The sequence below is a fragment of the Pseudopipra pipra genome, chromosome 8 (genome assembly GCF_036250125.1).
Source record: "Pseudopipra pipra isolate bDixPip1 chromosome 8, bDixPip1.hap1, whole genome shotgun sequence".
NCBI lineage: Eukaryota > Metazoa > Chordata > Aves > Passeriformes > Pipridae > Pseudopipra > Pseudopipra pipra.
In genome coordinates, this window is record NC_087556.1 from 27,654,113 (window position 1) to 27,678,412 (window position 24,300).

Sequence of the window (24,300 nt, forward strand, 5' to 3'; positions counted from 1 at the left end):
AATGGAGAAAATCAGGCCCAGTTGTGCACATTGTGCCATTGCAGACACTGATCATGCAGCTCTCATTTTGGGTGCCCCCTTTTAGTGCTGCATGTGAGCACTCGGGTCTCATTATGGAACATTTTGTTGCCAATGATTTAATGGGAATACAGCTGTGGATGTATGCACTACCCTGTGTCAGTTCTGCCAGAAACATGGAGGGAGACATCTTAGGAGTTCCATGCAAACTACTTCTATACCTTGAATCCCTCAGACAAAAGCGGTAATTTTGGTTTCCATACTCTCTTTTGCATTGCTTTTCAGCATTTCTGTTCAAAATTTACAGCACCTGTTTTCTCTGTGACTCCTGCATGAATTGCCTTTATGAACATGGTCTCAACCCAAACAATACTTATTAAAAAGAGAAAGAAAAGGAAATTGATAAAAAGAAAGAAAAAGTTTATTTAGCATTCAACATAAATTTATTTACATTCTTCAAAAGTTAAACTGTTCAACTATGTGATAAAAGTAAAAAGAAATATGACTAGTTCATCTTTTCATGAAAATCAATCTTCTGTCTCTTCAAATCCCCTGTTATCATGAACTTTCTGTCTAGAGAGAGATGTGAGTATCCTACTTGGGTCTCAGCAGAGTTTTCTACAGGTAAACATAGAATAGAAGCTGAATCCATCACTTTCCTGACAGCTGGCTCATTGAGGTTGTTATCTAAAGTGTAATTAACCACTGCTTTTCAAATGCTCATTATCTATTTCATAAACTGTCTTGCACAGGTTGTAATATCTCAGGAGAGCAAAAGTTACCGTGGCATCGTCTTTGTCAAATTTTCTTTTACAGTAGTTTTCCATATGAGTCAATTTCTCCTGCACTAAAAAAAATTAATTATGGGCAAATCCCTGGACTTAACATTTGCCCAGTGTGAGTCTTGTGGTAAGTTTGGAACCCTTGAACTGACCATCTCCAGCTTTCTGATATTTGAAACCTGGAATCAACCTGAGGTTTGAATTATCTCTGCTGCCATGAAATAGCACCTAAAATGCAATTACTCTTTGGCATTGTAACAGTACTTCACCTATGCTCAGAACTCCTAAAATGCAAGAAATAAAGGGAAATGATCGTGATGTGTGAGTGACATGGCAGTCTGAGCTGCATGGGCAGTGTGTGAATGAATCTGCTCTTCACCCACTGCCTTCTAAATCAGGTGTGAAGGCAGTGGACTGCTAAAATGGAGAAACTTCAGCTAATGATGTTGCCATGAAAAGATGACAACATTTTGAACAGTTCTTGTGTTTCCAGGATTTCCAGAGGGACTTGGAACAGGAAACTATACCTACTATACCTACTTGGGCGTTTGATGTTATGTTCTTTAGTCTGTTTTACTAAAAGAAATATGAGTCATTTGAAAATCACAAGGTAAATTAATGAAACTGACTGAAATTAGAGGCAATTCTCTTCTAAAAAAGTTGCGAAGTCTCTTCAAGCAAGGAGTTCACTTCTCAGCAATATGTTGTTACTCCATTGATGGTGCACAGAATTTTGTGGTTACAGAATACAAAGGAGTCTTCCACAAAGCTGGAAAAGAAAGGATGCTCAGCTTAGGAGAAATATTCAGCTTGGCACTGCTTGCTTTTTTCTAATTATAATTCTCATGATTCACAGGCAGATACTTTTGGATTTGTGTGTGTGTCTGTCTTTTTACACATATGTACACTTATATCTGTGCTTACATACACCTCCCATACACTCTTATTATGGAATATGAATCCAACTTGTGATTGCAGAAAAACCTTCATATTTTATGTAAAGCAGTGGTAAGCTGTCAGAGAATGGTATCATAGATTGTGAGAGGTTAGTCAGAAAACTGACGTGTTAGAGAGAAGTATTACATCCATCTGAACACGCTGGAAAACTGACAAGATTGTAGTTACATGTACAGTTTGGAAGGAAGTAAACAGGCATATGAAATCCCATTATAGACTTTTGACTATATTACAGTATTTTTCCATATACCTATAGGATTGTTATACATGTTTCATGTACACTCTGGATTAGATGTCACAAGATAAAAGCTGTTGACTTTAATAGAGCTGTCCAGACTCATGTCAGCTGATTATGTGTTGCATTAAATTTATAAAATTAACATTAATGTATATCTTGTTTCTGAGGTATTTAGGTTGTTACTTCATAATTTAAGCTATCTTTAAAGTCTCAGGGGAGAGAATAGATCCTTTAATTTTTCTGAACTGTCTTCACTCAAATGACAATATTTACCTGTGTGTCTGAACAACATAACTTGGATTATAGCTTTGCTATAACATCAGCAATCTTGAGTCTTTCTGAAGATACTGATTTTGATGGCTCAATAAATTGCTCTTAATCCATATATATTTTGTCCCTAGACTGAAAAACCAGCTGTTAGTAAAACCAGCTGTTAGTAATCAAAGACAATTATTATACATCTTCTGTAGGTAGGTTTGGTGTTTAGGACTTTCTCCACACCCCTATATACACATGACCAAAATCTGCTCTTTTTTTCTTAGCTTCTCTAGAGCACAGATGCAACTTTGGTGCATCAGAAGATAGTGCCACTGCTTTTCTTAATGTTTGTTCCATAGAAAAAATCCCCACAAAAAACCAAACCAAAACCCTAAAACCCCACCACGTTTTCTTTCTTTCTTTTTTTTTTTTTCTCCCCTCATTTCATTTCTGGGGCTGTTTGGTCTAAACTGACACACAGAGAAAAACAATAAGGTGGATATTGACTGTAGTGGAAAGAAAACACCTACTCATCAATGCTCCCTCATATTACTCTTGCTAGATTTAATTTCAGACTACCTGTTTTTTATCCCACCTCAAATATCTCATTTCATCTGAAGCCTGTATGGTATTTGAAGAAAGAAGAACCTGAGCCTAACATTTATAGACAAAGTCTTGTAGTCTTTCTTTCACATCCTTGTTTTTGTTTTTATTAATGCCCTTCCTGTTTTCAGAGAAGCAGACTATTTCCCAAACAGTATTGCTGTGAACAACTACTTGAGGACTGAGTCATGTGTCAGCATCTATGCCAAGTCCCTGGTAGGACAGGGAGTTTTGAACCATCCCATTGCTAATCAAACAATCTGGCAACATCCTGCCAACCCTGTCCTCGTCATCTGCTGCTCCCTCTGCATGCGTGTTCAATTAGCTCAGCATCATATTCTCCCTGTTATGCACAAAGTTCCTTTTTCTTTGCTAACAGCCAAAGGAAGGAGGGATGGACTGATTTAAAAGTCTTGGCTCATCTTATCTGGCTCATGACAGATATAGCCTCAAATTAGTCTTGCAAGTCACATTTTCCTAACTAGAAATGACTTTCTACAACAGTTTTATATCTTTCTAGCCTATTGCTCTGTTTTTCTACCCCAGGCTCATTTTCCCAGGCTATTTTTTAGGGTTTGATTCTGAAAAGGGGAACAATTTGCCTTTAGGAAAGTGGTAAAGTAGACAAACACATCCCACTGTTTTCAGACTACGGCTGCCTGTGTTTTTAAAGTTAAGCTTATGGTCAAGTACTGGGCTGTAGTATGGAAAGATCTGTCCCAAAATGCAAAGATTACTAGAGGAAGTAAGTAATGAAATTCATTATCTTTCCCTGGACACAGAGAGTGGTATCTCCTCCTTGTATACAATGGCTCCCAGAGGTTTAGCTGGGAGCTAAACCTCCTCCTTATTCTACAGTCATTGTTCCCTCCTTGCTTCTCTTTCTTACCACAAAAAACAGAGCAGGAGGAAGATTAAGAAAGTAGAAGTCCCCTTGGACAACTCTGATGAAGGATAAAAGACCACTGCTTATAAAGCATAGCTGGAATCATTCCCACGTGCAGGGAAAGGTCAGTGAGAGTGAATGCCAGGGGAGAACTTGTCCACAGGGACTGATAATTTTCAGTGACATAAGACTTCCCAAGAGTATGCAGTAAAAGGAAAAGTGCCTCGCAAACAAGCAGCTCATTCTCTTTTGGGCTAAGGCCACCCTGGCAAGATTTGAGAGCACAAACAGGGCTAAAAAAAATTGTTTGATTACATTACTACTAGAAGCAAGCCACATGAGTACTTAGCCTCCCAGGGCTGAACATCAGGCATCTAAATATTCAAATAGTCACGGTTAAAAGGCATCAAATCAAGTTTCTGCAGCAGTGAGTTTACAATCTAAAACCAGAGAATTTTCAAAACATAATAAAAGGCTGAATCTAAGAGTTTAAGCCTTCATAATAAATATATGGATTAAATATTCTTAGGAATTGTTGAGTTAGGCTGCTTCATCCATCACTGATACTACCTTAGCTAGTACAGCATGTAGTGGCTTAGCTGATAGCAGTGTGTTCCACTCCTTTGCACTGGTGGCAAAGCTATGTGTGTGTGCCACTAGTCCTGTGCAATTCAATATAGCCAAGATTCTGCCAACATTTACTAGAGACAGAAGTCCCTTCCTTATCATCCCTGCACTGCATTAGTTGTCAGCACCACCACAATGAAGTGCTAAGTGATGGTGACTTGAGCTGGGTTGGCTGGTTTTCCAGCTGCTTTATTAAGTAAACTGTGAAGGCCTTTATCCTTGAAGACAGAGGAAAGGTTTAAGTTTATGTGGGATCTAGTTAACCCTACTGTGGTAAGCACAGATCTGCACTGACACCAATTCCATGTTGAGATTCCTTGGGCAGTAGGACATTCGATGATTTCCCACCTTAATTCCCTTTTTACAATTGCTCTGTGTCTACTCTTTAATTGGATAATTTCACAGATCTGTTATTATATATCTGTGTTGTAGGTGCAGCATTTCCTTGGAGGAGTCAGGAACTTCCATCCCAGGAGAAAGACATCCTTTTGAGGTAGGACAGGGTTTGAGGCAAGGAACAGTCCCTGGAAAATCACTGGTGTTCACTGGTCACAATGGGAAAATAGAGGATGTCTCATTTTTACTACAGCTGAAACTGCAGACACATAAAAATGCTGCAAGGCTGTTTGATGGTATAGTCCTCCACACCTGGAAACTGCCAGAGCTCAGTTATGAGCCATTTTACAGCCTTCAAGGCTGCATATATATATAGCTACTCTATTCTAAGTACTCTGTAGAGTTCAGCTTGACCAGCTGCTTCATACCTGAGATCATTTGCAGACAAAAGAAAAATGTCATGTCTTAGCTCTAATGTGGATTCATGCTGAAAATCTGCTGAGGCATATATATTTTAACCATATTACCTGGAAGCTTTTCCATGAAATAAACCAGCAGTCTTCAATTTCTATGAAAATAATCAGGGATTGACTTCGTAATTATTTTTTGTGTAGCACATTGGACTTATTTTTCTCTGCAGGTACCCTGTACAACCTCTTGACAATATGGTTGATTTCCAATAACTACAGTAAACTCCTTTCAGGTCATATAATATGACAATCCCTCCCTGAATACTGGTGAACTTGGATCTATGATCATACTCTTGTACACGGGGACTGTTTTACTCAGCTTATTTTTTGTTCTGAAAGCAGCAATTGCAAATACCTTTTACCCTACAGTGGTGTATGGAGGATGACTGTCATGATGAAGGAAAATCATAAAGGATTGGGTCTGGAATCTGTATTTGAATCAGGGGTCACTGGTGATTTACACTTTGGATGAAATCTCATAATAATTTTGAGGGCAAGATGGGGCTTAATGTCAGCTATATAAATGAAAATCATAGAAAGACAAGTACTCATATTTGTAGATTAGGTAAACAACTTTTAAAAACATCCCCCTAAAATAAAAATCTTGAGAGCTGTAGTTTCAGTTATTCAGCTAATAACAACTGCGGCTAATTTAGCTGAGAGCTCAGAGAAACAAGTCACTGATGGTTTTGTTGTGTGTCAGCCAAGCTGGGATAACTCTCTCTGTGAGCAAACTGGGCTGTTTTATGTGAATGCTGCTCTCCCTCAGCAGGCTCAGCTGAGGGCACTCGGAGGGTGGGAGTAAACACACAGCCAGGTAGTGAGGATCCACTCACACCAGGTCTTTCTTGCACCTGAACCCTAAGCTACACTCAAATTGCAACACCTTTCTCAGAGCACCCCAGACTGGACATCACCTATTTTGAGATGACAGTAATTACACAACATGAAGGATCCCTGAGTGGCTGATTTGCTTGAGTGGTGTCATAGTTCCATATTCATCAAAAGGGAAAACAGAAGAAAAAGCTATAGTTGAAAAATTTCTTCACTTTTAGAGAAAAATGTGGTGGTGTTCAAAGGGAAACTTCTGATATAAAGCCTATGAAAATCAGTGGGGCTCTCTACAGATTTCTGAGATTTTTGGGTCTTACAATCTCAACAGTGGCTATACCTTTGATTAGCAGTCATGTTCAGACCAGCTACCAATTTACTGATGGTTGTCCCTTAAGGTTAGCTGGTTAACTCCCACCTCAGGGAAAACATCACCCTCTCTAAGGTCACCTGTCCATTCTCACAGGAGGACTCTACCTTGAGTTATACTTAGTCTCCTTTCAGTACTGCATTTCCTTGCAAAAAATAGAGCAACGCCTCTGTAAAGAAAACAGGGTGCCTTGCTTTCTCTGCCTCTGTGGTATGCTCCTGACAAGTGATAATGCATCGAATACATTAACAAGCATTATAAGCTCATTTTTGGTAGTTAAAATTTGTTGCACTTTGGATCATTAAGCAATTCTCCACTTAGCATTGTCTTAAAAGAAAACACATTAAAAGGATATCAAAATTGCTGATACCACATTTGTTATCTGAAAATAATGGTTGGCACTGAAGACAGAGCTATTAGATTTTGGCAAATTAACCTCACAACTAACAGTGAAAGCCACATGTCTACTGAGAACCTCATTTTACAACTTGATTTATAGAACTAAATTTCTCTAAAAATTTCAAGCTTGCAATGCTGGATAAATGCAGAATATAAAGTCCTGCAGGATAAGGGCAACTTTCCTCCATCCAGGATGCTGTTTCTATGGAAGAATACAATAGCAAGACAAATGTATATATATTTCTACAACTTTGGTAAAGCTGCTTTCCCAACTTTCAGATGCTTTAAGTACATATTTGTGGGCTGGGAGTGGATGACCATAGCTTCCAAGGGATATTTTTTCTATGCATTTCTCCAGTTTGAAGTCATAAAATTTTAGCGCCCACTAAAGCTTATCCTGCAGCAAGGACATGCATAACTTTGAGTTGTGTGAAGTATATTCCTTGCTTTGTTTTAAACCAGTTTCCTGTTAAGAAACTATAAACACCTCCTAGTCTGTGTTTTGCCAAAGGCAAACCTTTCATATGTCACACAAGATTTAATAGACCTCTATCATGCAACACCTCCTTCCCCACATTCATCTCTTTTCCAGACTAGGCACCACAGTGATATACTCCTTTTTCTACACCACCATAAAAGCACTGAAATCCTGTGAAATTACCCATGTGAGGGGGAGTTCAGACATAAAAAATATTGAATATGGAACACATCCATAAAACCTTATAAATGTTGTAAACAAATGAACACATTTTCTTTGCTCCCATGTGAAAAATTAGCCATATCTTATGAGTAAGATGAATATGATTATGCTGTAGAAGAAATACTAAATAGTTCACTGTGGCTCTCTTCTGGCTATCTGACTGTCTTGTAGCTACTGTGGCTGCCTAGTTGTGGGGATTAAATCATGGGCAGCACTGCAATCCCACGTGAACAGTGGGGTAAAATGATTTTGGCCGTAGTGAGGACTATACTCACAGTTTCACAGCATGTGCAAGACACACACTCTGCTGTCTCTCATTGTACATAGTGACTTACCTGATTCTCCAGAGACCATAGGCTATGGGACCTGACATGGTTCGAGGTCTTCCCCAGTCCTCATCTCGCAGAGCCTGAAGCAGCCTTCCTGGTCACATCAGGAGCTGCACAGACTTTTCTTTCAATGGTCTACTCCACTGCATCTTTTCATGGAATCATAGATTTGTCAAGATTGGAAGAGGTCTTCAAGATCACCAAGTCCAGCCATCCACCCAGCATTATCATTGTAATCCTTAAACTACTAAAGCATATCACCCAGTGCCAGATCCAGATGGCTCTAAAACACCTCGAGGGTGTTTTTGCTGGCTGTCATTTTACAGACTAGCCTGCCTTTGAGTTTCTCAGTCTCCTGAGGTACCTATTCTCATGAGACTTCTCTTGCAGCAGATCCAGTACAAGATAGCAGATACTCCTGTGTCTCTGAGCCAACACCTTGGAATGATAAATGGATTCAACCTTGATTCTCTTCAGTATAAAATAAAAATAGGAAACCAAGGTCTGGAATGAATGGATTTGAAATTCCAGTGAGAGCATATCCCTTGTAGTTGTGTATTTTGCACTTAAATACCAGCCACTGACTTGCAGCCGCTTCTGGGACAGGGAGTAGGCCCCACTCAGTGACCTGCTGAGATAGACCAGCAAAAACAGGTGGAATAGAAAATTAGAATGGCAACAATAGGACAAACCCTCATCAAAGAAAACTGTGAGGTGCTGTAGAACTTTTTATAGCAGCACAGAGAACTTGAAACCTTGTTGAGCCTGAGCATCTTTCAGTCAGTGAACATTTAAGCTGCATGATATTTGGCGTTGCTTTCTCTAAACATGTAAAGAATCACACAGATGCATTTGAGGCTGGAGCCTAAAATTCTGAGGGGTTTAGACCAGAGGTTCAGCTCTATGAACCATTACCTCCTGTTATGAAAACTGCAGAATTTTATTTTTTATACTTTCAGGAACTCCACAAACACAAACAAGAAACTTCCTGCTTTTTACACTTTCCATGAAAAAGAAAGACGATCAGGAAAATTCCCATACTTGAGTATTGAAGAAACCCAAAATGAACCTTGAAGTGCAAGTTTACTGTTTTGAACATCCCAGGGTAGCTTTTCCTCAAATCCCATCTCTGTACATGGATAATTCTCTCTCTAGTGTTCATTAGTACCTTACATGTTTTTATGGGATATGGTCTCTGGATGTACAGATGTCAAAAGCAAATATTGTATAAAACCCTGTAGATTAAACAGCTCTGATTTAATCAGAAAGCATCTCAGATCTTACTGAGTAGCTGAAGAACTGAATATCTGGCCAGAAGAGCACAGATGAAGCTGACTGTCTCAAGACGACACCCTTGATTACAACCATCATGTGGACCATGAGGAATGACAACCAGCAGACATGTTGCCCCCATTATTTAACTGGGAAGATGTTTGATTCAACGCCTTATGAAGAAGATGAAAAAGTTTGCATCTAATACTCAACAGAGAAGAAAAACATACCTCAAAGAGATTTTAGAAGAAAAGATCTCCATTCAAACTTTTTCTGTAGAAAATAGGGCTTTTTTTCCTTGGGGAAATAAATGAGTAAATTAAACTTTTCCTATTTTCTTTAACTGTAGAACAATTCCGTAACAGGTAAAAAGCTGAAAAATAGTCAGAAAATGATGGACAAGATGCTTTCTTTGAAAGTAACATCATCACTTTTATGTGACACCAATGGAGGGAATGCTACTTTAAAACTGAAAATTAGCACTTAGCTATGAAGACACTACACTTTACTCTCTGTCTAAGCTTTTATAATGATTTTTAAGTGGAAAAAATAGTGAAAAAAGAACCTTTTGCAGACAAAAGTATTAAAATCGGATTTTGAGCAAGAAAGAAAACTACTTTTTCCTATGAAAATCCATTTCAGCAGGTCATTATTACACCTCTTGCTATTTTGGTTTTGTCAGAAGGGGAATTAGTTCACTCTGCAGTATTAATACCCATCACTGCAGATCATTTTTCTTCTGAAAAAAATGCACTAAACATTGGACTAAAGTCCCTGTTTTTTTCATGGCTCAGCACTATAGAGGCGTAAAGGCAAAATTGGACAAAGATCCAACTCAAAGCCCATTAAAAATCAATGAAAAGCTTTGCAATGGACTTCTAGTGTGGGTTACCTCCCCACTGACTATAAATGAAATTAATCTGTCAGGCAGAAATAATACAGTGATATAATTAACTTGCTTAGAATACAATCACTTTAACTTTCATTAAAAGTGATGAGTTTCTTTCAATTATATCACCAAGATGCATTTTGTTGTTGTTTGCTTGTTTGCTTCTGAAAAAAAAAGAAATAAATCCTTTTTTGGATAATTTCCCCCTGGACTGGGGATTGTTGCTGTAATGAAGTCCAACTTCCAGGGTCATACTTGAGAATGTAGTGACAAATAGGGACATCTGTAGAACAGGGAAATAACATCCATTTTCTTACTGGAGCCAAGAGCATGCACATTTCACCCAAAAGTTAATGAGAACTCGATGCAATATTGATTCTGCCTGAACAGCAACTCAAGTAGTAAGATGGTATTAGAGTAAGGGATTACACAAGTTTTCCAAACAGACATGAGCTGGAGAGGGGAAAACATGGGCCCAGAGTCCGGAGACACCACGACTTTGGGCCTCTTTGTTCTGAAAAATTCCCTGAGAGGCTGTTGTCCTGTACCTCAGGATTTCCTTGGGCTTCGGAAACTCAAGAATTTTCATTGACTTCTCAGTGCCATGGTTGGATTGTGCCTTCTCTTGGAGCAAGAACTAGAAATAAGCAGCGACTGCCTCATCTGCTGCAGCCCCTCCCTTCTCAGTAGAATCTCAGGCCACTTCTGACTGTCTTCTTGTGACTTGGTTCCAGTTGGAATCTCACATCTATCCAGGATGACAGGGAGGTGGAGAGGTTTGCTCTTCTCCCAAGCACACGATGCTTCTCGCCTGCGCATCTTAATGGCAATTACAGAGGAGAGCTGCACCAAGTCACAGACAGGGAAAAAGAGCATTAAATAAAGATGAGACTATATCAAGCAGAGCTATGAGAAACTTGGCATGTTTGATTCCCATAGGTTCACAAAAGCATCTTCAGCTGCGATTCACTGAACAGCTGCCAAAGACAGTAGTCACAGGGGCAGATTCAGCCTAGGCTACAGAGAAGGAGAGGCCAACTAGAGTGTGAATTTTCCTTGCATTCACTCCCTGCCCCATTTTTTGCACATTAAGGTTTATATTCCTCTCCAGTTTCTTTTAGTTTTCGATCTCTTGCCTGAAAATATCAAAAGAAAATCCACCATTTTCAGCAGTCAGAGATAGAATATAGTCAGCTTTCAAAGACCCCTAAGAAGGACTGGTTTTGACCTCATAAAATAACCATAGATATTTCTTTATTCTTTGAAAAATCTAAGGCAGAGGATGCTTGAAGGTATGAAAGTCATAGTGTATAGTCTCAGAAAAGTCCCAGTACAGTGTCAGCCTGTATTGTGGTAGTAACACTTTAAAAAAGGGTCAGATGCATCTTTAAGCATAAACATAGGGCTAAATAAGCAAAGTTCTTGTAAAAGAGTCAGAAGACTGAAGAGCCAGAGAAGGAATTTTGTTCGTGTTGATCTGGAAGAATTTAGAGAAATGGAGCAAAGGAGAAAAAAAGTGCATGTATGCATTTTTAATCTGGGTGAACCTATCCTGTTTTCACTTTTTTAAACAGTTCTTTTAATATTAAAATCTATCTTAATTTTTAATGGGGTAAAAATGCCATTTAGATGGCAAAGAAATAAAACAGAGAAATTCCAGTTTGAGAAAGCTGACATAGGATGTGATCATGTCCCTGCCCATTGTTCCTTCCTGCCCTTCCTCACCCCTAATACACATCACAGGACAGATTCAACCAAACACCTTCAGTTGCTCTGGAAACCCATTTTTAGGTGAAATTTCTATTCATCTGAGAGGGTTTGCCTAGGTCCCCCTAACCTGATATTGGATGTACAGTTCTGCTTTGTTTTTCCACACAGCAAGCTCCCTGTATCATGGACAAGTCCTCCAGTGCGTTGCTCAGGATTTACCATCCCTTCAGAAGGAAAAGTTAGTGTCTTTTGCTTGGGCAGGTGTTGTTCTGTGTGGTACCAGCATAGTGCTGAGCTGGACTATGTGGGCAACACAGCACTTCCAAAATAAAAGCACCAGGCATTGAGCATTAGTCCATTTTTGTAGGTGTGAAAGAGCAGGACAGATATCAGTACCAGGAGAAAAAAGTAGGATATCTTTCCCTAAAAACATCAGGACATCTTTGCAAATTTCACTTTTCAGCCTCACCCTGATTTTTGCAAGATGCATCATTTACAGGTCCAATTTAAATAGCTCCTTGCTCTATTTCTTGTCTTTTCTGGTCCTTGCTTTGAATAAGGCAGCACTTATTCAGGTATGCTATTTTGCAGTGACCTCTACTAAAAATGGAATAACAAGACGAGCTGGCAGAAGTGGTAGAAGCTGCACAAGAGGGCAATAACATTCTTCTGCCCTGGTGGATACTTGTAAGCAGGGTAACAGTTGACCTTTTAAACTCTGATTTAGGTCTCTTCTTCTTAAGATTCCCTCAGGATATCTTTCCTCATTCTGTGCAATCCTTAATGTATGCGATGGTTGGCAAGGAAATGCCTTATTAAATCTGGCTTAGTATTCAGCAAATATCCAAAGGGCTGAATGCTACTCTAATTAAAACCTATTTGCCTCAAACTTCCTCTTTATGTATCAGCTTTCCTCTGTGACTGCTCTTTATCCCTTAGCATTATGTTCGATGTTATCCCACCCCCTTCCTCCTTCAGCCGGTGGATTCATTACCAGCTCCATAGGTCAGCGTGAATTTTGCAGGGAGCAGCAGGACTTTGGACTCTGAGCTCCCTTGAAAGAGAGACTCAGTAAACACAGAGCTTTTCACTGATGAGCTCAGAGTCTCAAGTGCAAACAGCTTACAGCTTGGGGCAAGATAACCTGAGGATGAGGGGGTAAATATGCTATCATTTTTATTCTCCAGGGCAAAGTAGGTCTCCACTGGCAGAGCCGTGAGGAGGTGTTCAAAGCTATGAAGCCACTTGCAGTGGGGCACTTCATGTGAAACATGTTGGTGAAATGGGCCAGTTTTTGTTTCTGGACACGTTTGGTGGTTAAAGGTACAAGACAGGCATGCCTGGGTCCCATAGAGATGGCAAATCCTACATAGAGTTCTGTGTGTTTGTTCTGAGTACAGCTTGAATTCATATGGGATCACTGTCTTTTCTGAAATCCATTTACATCTGCTGTGATTGAATTTGTATCTTTACTGTAATACCTTTGAAAAAGCTCAAACGACACTCTTTCCCCAGTATTAAATGTGGTCAAGAGAAGGGAAAGTTGGGGCCATGGCCTGCCACAAGGATAGAGATATTATCCTCCCACCTCTCTGGCATCTTCTTCCATCCTTTTTTTCCTCACGCTTCCATGGGGAAGTGGAAGGGGCAGAGATCACCTTTACACTAAGTACCTGGCATGGTACGGATGAATTTGATTTCTCAGCACTGCAGCCACATGCACTGTTGCAATGTATAATTAAGGACATGAACAACATCAGGATCTGTCTCTTGCTTCCAGCCCAGGATCAATGTCAAAGAGGATTGTATCCTCACTGCTTTCAAGTCATCAGCTCCTGTCAACTCTCATGGGCATCTGAAGACTGTGTTGGCTTCTCATGCTTTGAGGCCTTCAGGATTTGAAAAAGAAGCTCAGAAATTATGCCCTTTATTTGAAAACTTTCTTATCCACCAATTTATTAAACATTATATTTTTTAAAAAAGGCTATCAGAAAAATAATCCTACTGACACAAAGCCTTTAGGCCAAGTGCTAAAATTAAGTCATGACATAAGCAATACTAACATGGAGGGTCTGTTGGCTTCCTTGTATAACAGATTTCTCAAGGTGTATTAATTCACCATTCAGACACTCCTCTGTAGTATGTCCTGGATGACCTCTTCCCCCCGGCTAAGTTACAGACTGAAATTTAACTAAAATACTTGAGAAGAGCATGATGGGCAGGCAATTTCCTAACAATGCCTCCAACTTGGCACCCCAGAACACATTAGCTTTCCACTATTGTTGTTTTCACACACAAATTGCTCCATTTTCTAAGACTGACAGATTAGCAGAAAGAGCGTGCAGCTTTTGCTGAAAAACAGTGAAAATCATTAAATAAGGTTTGGGGCTAGTTTCTTTCTGGGAAAATCCACACAAACCTTATTTAGTATTTTGTAAGATTAATCTATATTTACTGTGGGGCCAGTTTAGTTCAAGGTGCTCCGTGGCTCCTCTTTGGCCACACTTGGCAGCCAGCCCAATCTCTATGGGGCCCTTCCTTTACAAGGGGAGGAAATTTCATTTTTTTCCGGTCAGCTTTATTTTCTATGTAATTATTTTCTACTTTCTTTTCAGAGTTCTTTGCTTAAATTACAATAGAAGATATGTTTAAATCTCTTCCACACTTCCCTTTTTAGTCCTGCCCTGCTGTGATTTACTAGACGCTGTAAAACACAGATCACCGGCTGGGAAACCCATGGCTGAGTTGAAGACAATGGTGGCTGAAGTTTTCTCGGAAGGTAGCCAGTCTTGTTTCGATCCAGCTCATACTTTGAGAGTGCTTGCCACCTTCTGGTTCGGGAAAGGATTACAATTAACTCGGGCACATTGAGGAAGTCGACTGTAAAAATGCTTGTTCTGGTCCTAATCCCCATGAAATGGATTAGAGATTTTCAAGATGTCATAATGCTGATTGGAGAGCTTTGAAGAGAAAGGATGGATTTTTTTTCTTTTTTTTTTTTTTAGAAGAATGTAATGACATCTGACAAGAAACAAATTAAGGAGATGTTTTAAATTAAATACTTCATTTGACACAATTGGTATAATTGGAAAACGCCCTTAAACCATTACGTAAAACGTTCAGGAAAAATACTGAAAGCAAGAACAATGAAAAATTATTCTTGTAAGTGAGACAGGTACAAATTCTTCAGAAGAAAAAGAATTTTGAAATTGGAAACTTTTTTTTTCTCACAAAATTGCTTCCAGATTTTGACCAGTCTCAGACACTTCCATTTGATCTTGTCAGTTGTCAGCAGTCCACCCCATTTCAGCAAGACCACTTAAGAGTATTGTATGTGCCATTTGTGTCAGAGGAGGAGATACATTATATCTAAAAAAGCCACTTCCCAATTATGGGTACTCAGATATTATGAATAGCATCACTATCAAGAATCAAGGCATACCTCAGCCAGTCATCTGCAATTTAGCCAGATGAAAGCACTCCACAAAACACATATATTTGTTGAAGGTTGCTACATGCTTATTCTAATGGATGTCACATTTGTTTGGCTTGATATAATTCATACTTAATTTTAGATGTCACAGTTCTGTCCAAAAAAATCATTTATACAGAGATCCTAATTGAAGGCACCAGAGTATCTGAAAACATTCCAGCAGTGCATGAAGCAAAGTGACAAGCATATGGCATTGGATTGTTCAATTTGTTCCTTCCCAGCAAGGGACAATGGGCAGCGAAGCAGTTCTTTTTGTTGTGCATTTTAATGACACACACACATAGAATTATGTTAATGTTGGAAAAGGCAGGTCAAAGCCAATGTTCCTCACAGAGAGAGAATGGCAGTAAAGTTCCAATGCTCCACAGTTCTTGGCAGTTCACAAAAGGTTTTTGGCAAAAAAATGGTTGCTCGGTTGTTTTCTTGTATCTAACTTGGCCTTGCATATCTTCACATTGCAACATAGTCCTTGTTTGTCTCTGTTAATTAGAGGGGACTTTGCTGTACCCCACCACCGAGCGCAACTTGAATGATGACTGTAGCCACGGAGAGGTGAGCAACAGCTATTTGTTGGGTGTGATCCACTAAGATGTGGGAAGAGAAAGTGAAAATTGGAGGAAAGTTGGCAGGGTGGAACAATTCAGTGATGTGCTGTAAAACTCCTTGCTGGGGATGCTGCATCTCTGTGCATGCTTGAGTCTACAGGCAACACATGAAAAAACTGGAAAAATAAACAAAATGAAGTCATGGCTTTCATGCAGAAGAGCTGGAGGTAAAAACTGCCAACTCTTTCTGTCCAACAGAAGAAAGCAAAACAGGGTCAGAGTAAAGAAAGAACATGGAATAAGAGGTCTGTGAGGCACAAAGAACTATTTCTGCACCTTTTGAATTTTGCAGCGTAAGTTCCTTTACTCCCAGGCCTTCACCTGGGACCCTGCTCAGTTAAAACAACATCTTGGGGATGAGCAGCCCAGATGCCAAAGCACAGTTAGCTGAAGAAGCATCTGGCTACTGACCCAGGAGACTGAGTAATGGCCTTTCTCAGTTTTGCCCTAATCCCTCACAAATCACTACCAGGCTTATTTTGTAGCTGGGAGGTTTTGTCAGGGCTTCTTTCACTGACCAGGAGATGTGTCAGGTTTATGAAAAGTGGGAGCATCCTATCCAGCTAATTTATCCCTCTGTCCCTACCTGGATGAAAAATTACAGCTGTTCATTCCCAAACTCATTTGATAGAGCCCTAAAATACGTGAGGTCCAGAGGGACTGCAGGTTTGAAGAACATTCCTCCTGCACAGCCTGCTGCTGTGTATTGCAGTTTTGATATCCAGGAGAGATCTACAGAGTATGTGTGAATTGGGTTTCTCCCTCTCATGTTCAATGCATATATCAGCCTGTTGTGTCTTTGTATTGGTTGAGACAATTGTCCTGCCTTCTGTCCAGCCATTTGAGAATTACTGATGGGAAATGGTGGCAAACAAGTTAACTTAAGAGGCTTGTTTGTTATATACCAAGCTCTGTCCATTTGCCAGACCAAAACAGGGTACATTTTTCAATGAATATTTGAGTTGACTGTTAACAACAAATCTGGCTGTCCATGTTATAGGCTGAATGCTTATGTTTGAGCCTTCATTCACTGTGCAGTTGTTAATTCAGGAACTCATTTTAGAAATAATAGGATCAGATATTGTAACTGTGACAATAAAAGGCTCTGCAGATCTGCAAGATCTCAGGTATCTACCATCACTACCTGAGTTTCTCAAACAATGACTAAGAAACAAATTAATTTTCCAGAAATAGTATTTGTACCATCCAGAGCAAAACCAACAAATAAATCTTTGGAGGCTGAATAACCTCTGATAATGACTAAGGTATCTGTACTTTTCACAGCATTTTTTTTTTCCATCCTTAGGATCAGTTTGATGACTTCTCAGATTTATCCATGTGAATAATTTCTGCTTGATAGATCCCTTTTTAAAAACTTTTGGCATATTGCGGAAAGAAAGTTTTATTGCTCTGACTGGTACTAAGTTATACAGTATGTATCTGCTCATTATTTGTTTGAATACAATCCAGATTTTGAGGACAATATATTTAAAATTCTCTCTTGGCAAATGTTTTTTGTGTTTTGGGGTTTTGTTTGTTTGTTTGTTTGGTTGGTTTGTTTTTGGGTTTTTTTAATACTTTCTTAAATAAATAGTTTCCATGGATGTTCCTGCCAATATACTTTTTCATTCAGAACTTTGGGCTTTATCCCAACTAACCACTTATTTATCAGTCAAAATGAACAGATACAGGATGTCAGCATTTTCTAAGGTCAAGCCATAAAAAAGAAATTTTAGCTTCAAGCTCTTTCCATGCTGTTGAGAGTACTTTTCATCTTAAGCACGACTGATCCCACAGCTTCTAGATGACATTTTCAGAAGACAAATTATAAAACTGCTGTGGAATCTGATGGATTTCTCAGCATATGTGAGACAACAGTAGAGGAGGTACTACAGCAGGGTAAGATACCATTCCCACTAAAGGAAGGAACGTAGCTGGCTTTATCTTGCCATGCCATTTGCAGCTGAAATTAAAAAGCCTCACAGGTATGTAGTGCCACCGGATGATGCCAAATACATGCAAACTTTGCTTGAGATACCTGCTATTTGAAGACTTCTGCCTGCTGTAACTCATCACAGAGGTAAAAGGATGATTAAGTGTCGGTGAGTGTAGCCATCAGCCAAAAGCTTCCAGATGAAACAAAGCTCCCTCTCCCAGCAGAAGCAATTACAATGTACCTGTCTGTATTGTGTTTAATGTTGCTACTAAAAGGCTGCGTTGCTCTCAAGTACAGAAGTGGTAGTACCTGAATTTTTATGGGTAAAGAGTAGCTTCTGCTGAATACATCCTAAAACCTCTGGAACTTCATGGGAAGCCACAGAACATCCCTGCAGGCGCTCAGAATACCTGTTTTGGGTATGACTACATAACTTGCAAAGAAACTGTGTATGTATGCCTTCCTTTTTACATACATAAGCACATATGGAGAGGAAAAAAAACCCCTACTCTTAAACTCATTTGGCTTTATCTCTTAGATGAATCACTACTTCTTGGGCTGGAGGAAAAATTCTCTTCATAGTTCCTCTATTTTGGACATAGGATACATTTTCATGAGAAAAATGTGATTTCTTTTGCCATAAAATGAGCACAGAACTGATAAACAGGTTGATTTGGCATTTTGTTGTGTGGGGTGTGTTTTTTATTTCTTTAAATTATTTATTTTTATTTTACAGGAGTGAGAAAAAGATATTCACTTTTCCCTCATCTGAATCTGAACTATTTCTTGCTTTTCAAAATTTTGAATTTTATTTTTAATGACAGCTAAAAAAAGTTAAGGTTTCCTATCCATGTCTGTGAGCTGCGTCCATGTGTTCAAGTGCTTTGCATAACTCTCAGCAATTTACAGGAAGTTCAAATTCCTCATGAGATGACAAGTAGAAACCAGTATCATGCCTCCTGCACTGCCTCCACCATGGAGTGATGTGCTCCAAGCTCACCGTGCCCTGCTCCTCCTGACCTGAACGGGTCAGACTGTGAAACATGAGTGAATCCATGCTGGGAACTGACGATCAGAAGAATTCCATGAATTCCATATTTTTACAGACATAAGGGTAAACTAGCCAAGTCTTCCCCCTCAGACATATGCCAGAGGTTTTAGCACTGCCCAATAAATTAGTTTCAGGCTCATAATTTGATCTGGAGTCCTCAAGAAGTAGAGAGGTCACCATGGCTCTAGACAGTTAATTAGGTGATTAGTTACCTCCATCGCTTAAGCAAACATTTTTACTTATTTATCACTAGACTATATCTGGCTTCATAAGTTTTCCAGATCAAGTAGACTTCCACTGCACAGTTTTCTACACTCTGACTGTGGAAAATGCAGCTCTGATATAGTTCCTCCAGGCAGGACATTGTAGTTGCTTCTGAAACTTGAGGTTGTATCTCCATAAAATGCTGTGCTATGTGATCTGGATCTACAGGTCAGGGTAGGTTTGATTTGGAGGTCTTTTACACAACATAGATCTGCTTTCTCTAAGAAAGGTATTGCAGGATTTAACTCAGCATACTGTAAAAAGTGAGCTTACAAATCCTAAATTCATTCACTGCTTATTGCTCTTTATTTCTCTGATAGATAAGCCAAGAATAATGGAAAAGGAGAACTGGATTTCAAGAAGTGAAGTTTTTTTTTTCATCACCTTCAGCTATAACCTACATAGTTCAAGAAGCATTTGTGAAATTCTTAGAGAGACTTCCCATGATCTTGAGCGGTTACACTCATTAATTTCTTGAATATGACTCCTAAACCCTTTTTTGGGAACCCTGTTTTCCATAATATCATAACATATAATTCTGTACAAGAGTTTTTTGAAGTTATTTGAATAGGCCAGATTATAACCAGATGATACTATGTCCCTCTGCATAATAGTCTTGCCCTTATCTTTGTTTAACAGGATACCAGGCTTTATCCGTACTTAAAAATGACTTTTCATTTCCCTGATACTCCTTTATGAAACATCCACAACAGCATAATTCTGAGGAAGAATCACCCTAAGAACTACCCCTTTATGCTAATGATTACCTATTGATAGATCTCTTTTAGGATTTGTCAGTCACTTCTTTGTCCATATATGATATTCTTCATAGATTCTGATGTTTAATCAGACTTGGAGGCAATTCTATTTCAAACACTTAAAAAAAAAAAGGTAACATCATGTATTAATAGCAAGTACAACTGGGTGAAATAAAAGGATGATTAATTCTTTTCCTCACCCCTAGACAAGTTTAGCTGTACCAATACCTCATTCCAAGAATATTACAACTTGAGAGACACCTTTATCATACAGTCGTACATCCTTTCAAAGAACAAATTAGGTTTTATGTGACAAGACCTCCTTTCCACAGAGCAATGTGTATTGCCAGAATATACTTTCCTTTCCTGCCCATTATATTTTTAAAAATGCCTTCTAATTTGAAGTGTTCACATTTGAACATCTTTTCAAATGTAGAAATTAAGAATCTTCACTCTGCACTGTAAGAAATTTCATCTATTTCCAACTAGATATGATCAAGCTTTTAATCTCTAGCAAAAATTACAGCTCGATTCATAGATCATTAAAGCCAATGGGAGTATTTGCAATTATTTAATAAGCCAGGTCTTTTCTACTTTTTCAAATGTTTGAATATCTGTCAGCTACTAAGTCTAAAGACAAGTTCCAAATGGGTAAATTTCATTCTACTAGGACAAAATAAGATCTGGGAAAGCTTGGAACAGTTGTCTTTTCATATTCACATGCCAAGATGATGTTGGAGAATTAGATTCCCTCTTATAGTAACAACCTACAAAACACCCTTGGTTGCTGAAGAGTGAGATATGAGCGGAAAGCAAAGTTTGTTGGTAAGAAGCCCAAAGCCTCAGACAGATAAAAAGCATCTAAGAGAAAACTATGTGCTTCAGATCTTGTTTTCCTTACACAAGTTTTGTTTCTTAGAGATACATATCTTAAGGACACTGGATTTTCTCTGAACTTTTCATGTATTAGATCAGAATAAACTTTCTAAAAACATCTTTGTATGAAAGTCTAAATACCCACCCAATATTATTTTTTTTAGTCTTCACTATTCATTACAGAGTGTATTGTAAACTAGAGACTTTTATTAATGTTTTTCTTTATTTGTTTGCTCTCATCTATTCTTCTATTTGATCAGATCTGCTTTTCCTGAGCAGTTTAAAAGAAAATTAGTATCCTGGAGTGACACCTAAAGTATTATTGCCCATTTTCATCTTTCATATAGGGATTTGAAGATTAATGTGTTACATGCCTTAGAAGAACAGCAAGTATAATAAGCTTCTTTCAAGAGAAAAAGCATGGATTTTTGAGAAGGCAATTTCTTGGTAGCACCTTTTGATTTCTGTTTCATGTTTTTCTTTGCTCTTTGAAAATGAATCTGTCTAACCTTGGTTTGATATGATTAGTTAGTAGAAGTCAGCATATTTGGATGGGGGAAGGGAAGGGCAATTGCCACAAATACTACAGGTTTATTATTGAACACATAGCTCCTTACAACTTTAAACTGTGAAGCAATTGATGTAATCTTTCTAAGAGGGCTTTTTCTGCTGGCTGGAAGGGATATAAGCTTGATAATTGCATGCAGTCTTTTCTACCTGGGATACTGGTATTCACTTAGCTGGGGTTCTCATGGAAGAGTATCTTTCACTTTGACACTTTGTGTCACAGTACAAACCTTGGTTCCCAAGGAAGCTGGGTATGCAGTTCCTGCTGTGCGTATTTCACAAGAATTAAGGGGTGCGTGACTTGCAGTTGCATATGTGAATATTCATGGTAAATGCACTTGTTGACACTGCTAAACAGAAGAGAAAAGATTCATTTGGTAGCCTGATGAAAATAGATAACAGAATCCAAATGTTTGTTAATAGTAAAAATTACAGTTCATGCACAGGATCTGCAGAGCAATTCCAGTAGTGGGAAGGCTTTAACACCACTAGCTCAAGGTTTCTGATACTCTAGAGCTGAAACTTGCTACCCTGAAAATGGTGATCCAAATCTTGGTTAAGCCAGGGCTGCCATGTAGAGAAAGGGGAACGGATGAGAGGCACTTGGCTCTGGCTGCAAGGAGTAGACTTGAATTTGATGTTCCTACTGTCAGCCAGAGAATAAGCAGCAGTTGCTCTCAACCTGTGCTCCTAAATCCCTCCTCAGCTGCAGATATCTTTGCTGCTCCTCACACTGCAAACCACAAAGTAGAGGATGTGACCATGGTTACACTGCTGTCCTAATGAGCTGCTGACCTGAATTCATGCATATTTTGTTTGCACTTATGGTTAGCGCTCAGCCTGTGAGTTTGTTTGTATAGGCTGAAGTACAAGCATAAAAAGGAAGATATATTTGATAAACAAATATAGGTGTCATGGATAGATTTCTCTGCAAGATAAAAATTGTTCTTGTTTCAGAGACACATTTCAATCAAAACTAATTAATTTTTTTTTCCATTTATTTAGATGCAAGTAAAATTAAAATTCCAGATTGTTATTTAACTGTTTGTCTTGTTCTTTGTGCTTCACTCTGAATTTTTTTTTCAATGAAACTTCAAAGGCTCAAAAAAGGATAAAATGTTCTGGTCTTTGTTTTCTAATTTTGAGTTGAACCAAAGAAATCGGGTTTTTCTTAAAGCATATGACTACATCTGTTGTTTTCTTAAAAAGCTTTCAATGCCTCCATCATTCAAAACCTGCTCATTACTGTTACAAAAGTTATGATGAATACAATTCTATATTGCATATCATTCAAACATGAGAAAAAGTATGTGAATTATGGAAATTTAAAAGGATAGAAATCCTTTAGCAGATGCATGTGGCATAATTTTGTTGAAGAAGTATTGCAGAATTATATAAAAATACCAGAGAGAAAAGGACTTACATCCCCAAGCTACTAAAATAACAGAACTGACTTGGAATCAAAGAAGAAGAAAGCTGCTCTGGGCGAATTATAGTGTTCCCCCTGGCTGTATTGATCTTTGTTCAAGAATCTTCTCTCTTTTATCTCTTTAGCTGTAAGACCAGGGTTATCTAAGGATCTGCATCTTTAGTGGCATGAGTAGCTTTGTGAAGGGAGTGTTGTAAGTAAGACATAGAAAGACCGGACAGACTACTTCTCTTATCCCTGAGAAGGCTTGTCTGACTTTGAACAATTGTCAAGTCAATATATAGCACAAACAAATTACCTTGTTAAATCTTCAGTGAATATCCTTGCAGTAATTCAAATACTTCTTATTAATGAAGAAAAAGAGTACAGATAGGCAGATCTCAATGGATGACAGCTATCACTGAAGAGTAAGCAAAACAAGTGTTATAATAACAAAATATTTCATCCACCCTGAATGAATTGCTTTGAAATGATGTCTCACTCGGAAACAGATGTTAGAGGGAAACTGAAGTGCTGGTAAATGTCAACAGAGAAGCATCAATATCTTATTTTTCTTGGACTCACTTTTACATTACTTACCCCTAATTGCCATTATTTATTTGGTATTGCTGATTTTGTGCTGCCTCATGAACAAACAACTTTCTTATCGACCTCGTGGTCAAATTTAAAAAATAACTTTATATATGATTTGTTTAGAATTCCACCCCTATTCAGTTACTAAATTAGTTAAATACTAACATTTCAGAGAGATTACAGTGCTCCTTCCCAGAATGATATTTCATTACTAACTCCAGGTAAAACCAGGACACATCCCTTGCTTTCCACCTGTCTGTCTCATAGTCCCTATCTTAGAAACACCTTGCTTGGCCAAACACAGTGGTGTTTGTGCAGAGCAATTTGTCACAGTCCTAACAGTGACTGGTGAAACCACAGCAGACCTGGACAGTCAGACAGCAATCCGATGGCTATTCCTGTTGCTGAAAACAACACAGAGTATGCATGGATGATTGATGTGATCAAATTCAGATTATATTTCCTCCCTCTTCTTGTTTGCTGGAAGTAGGAAGTGCACTCCCTGAAGGGTGCTAACTTATTATTACAGTCAATTGAGTGTACTGTGTGGTTATGTCTCAAAATACCCATGTGAGAATATATTCTAAGTCTTCTTGGGAGTCATGAGTAAACTCTGACAATGCTGACGAGCCCATGGAGAGTTATTAAATGCAGAAATATACCTCTGGCACAGAAAATCTCTCAACCACAATTTCCTGGAGGCCAAGAGAGCACTTTGGGAAAAGGATCATCATACAGTCATCTTGTTTAATGTTTTCCAAAAGGCATCTTCTATTGGCCAGTGGATACATCATGGAAATCAGAATTATTGATCTCACTTAGTGAAGCTGATGAGGGGTTTACTGAGCAGATTGGTGGGAAAAGGCTTTTCTCACAGCTTTCATATGGCAAAATTTCAGTACTGAAGTAAAAGTTCTGAATAAACTTGTTGAGTATCAGCATTAGTCCTTATATTTATTCTAGTACGCAGCTCATTCACACACAGGTGGTTTGGCTATCTTCATACTAAACTGAGGTCTTCTCTTAAACCACTCCTGTTACTTGAAGAGTTCCCTGAATTGCTCAGTTATGGG

At 38.6% G+C, this 24,300-nt stretch overlaps 1 long non-coding RNA gene across 1 annotated transcript in view; it reads right to left on the reverse strand.

Annotated features, from left to right (window-relative positions):
• Nucleotides 1–445: 445 nt before the first annotated feature.
• Nucleotides 446–24,300, reverse strand: part of LOC135418225 (uncharacterized) — a 36,294-nt gene continuing 12,439 nt past the window's right edge. Inside the window, exons 3-4 of the long non-coding RNA XR_010432347.1 lie at nt 7,811–8,435; nt 446–1,569 (exon numbers count right to left, since the gene is read on the reverse strand). This is a non-coding gene — a long non-coding RNA (uncharacterized LOC135418225). The remainder of the gene's footprint in view (nt 1,570–7,810; nt 8,436–24,300) is intronic.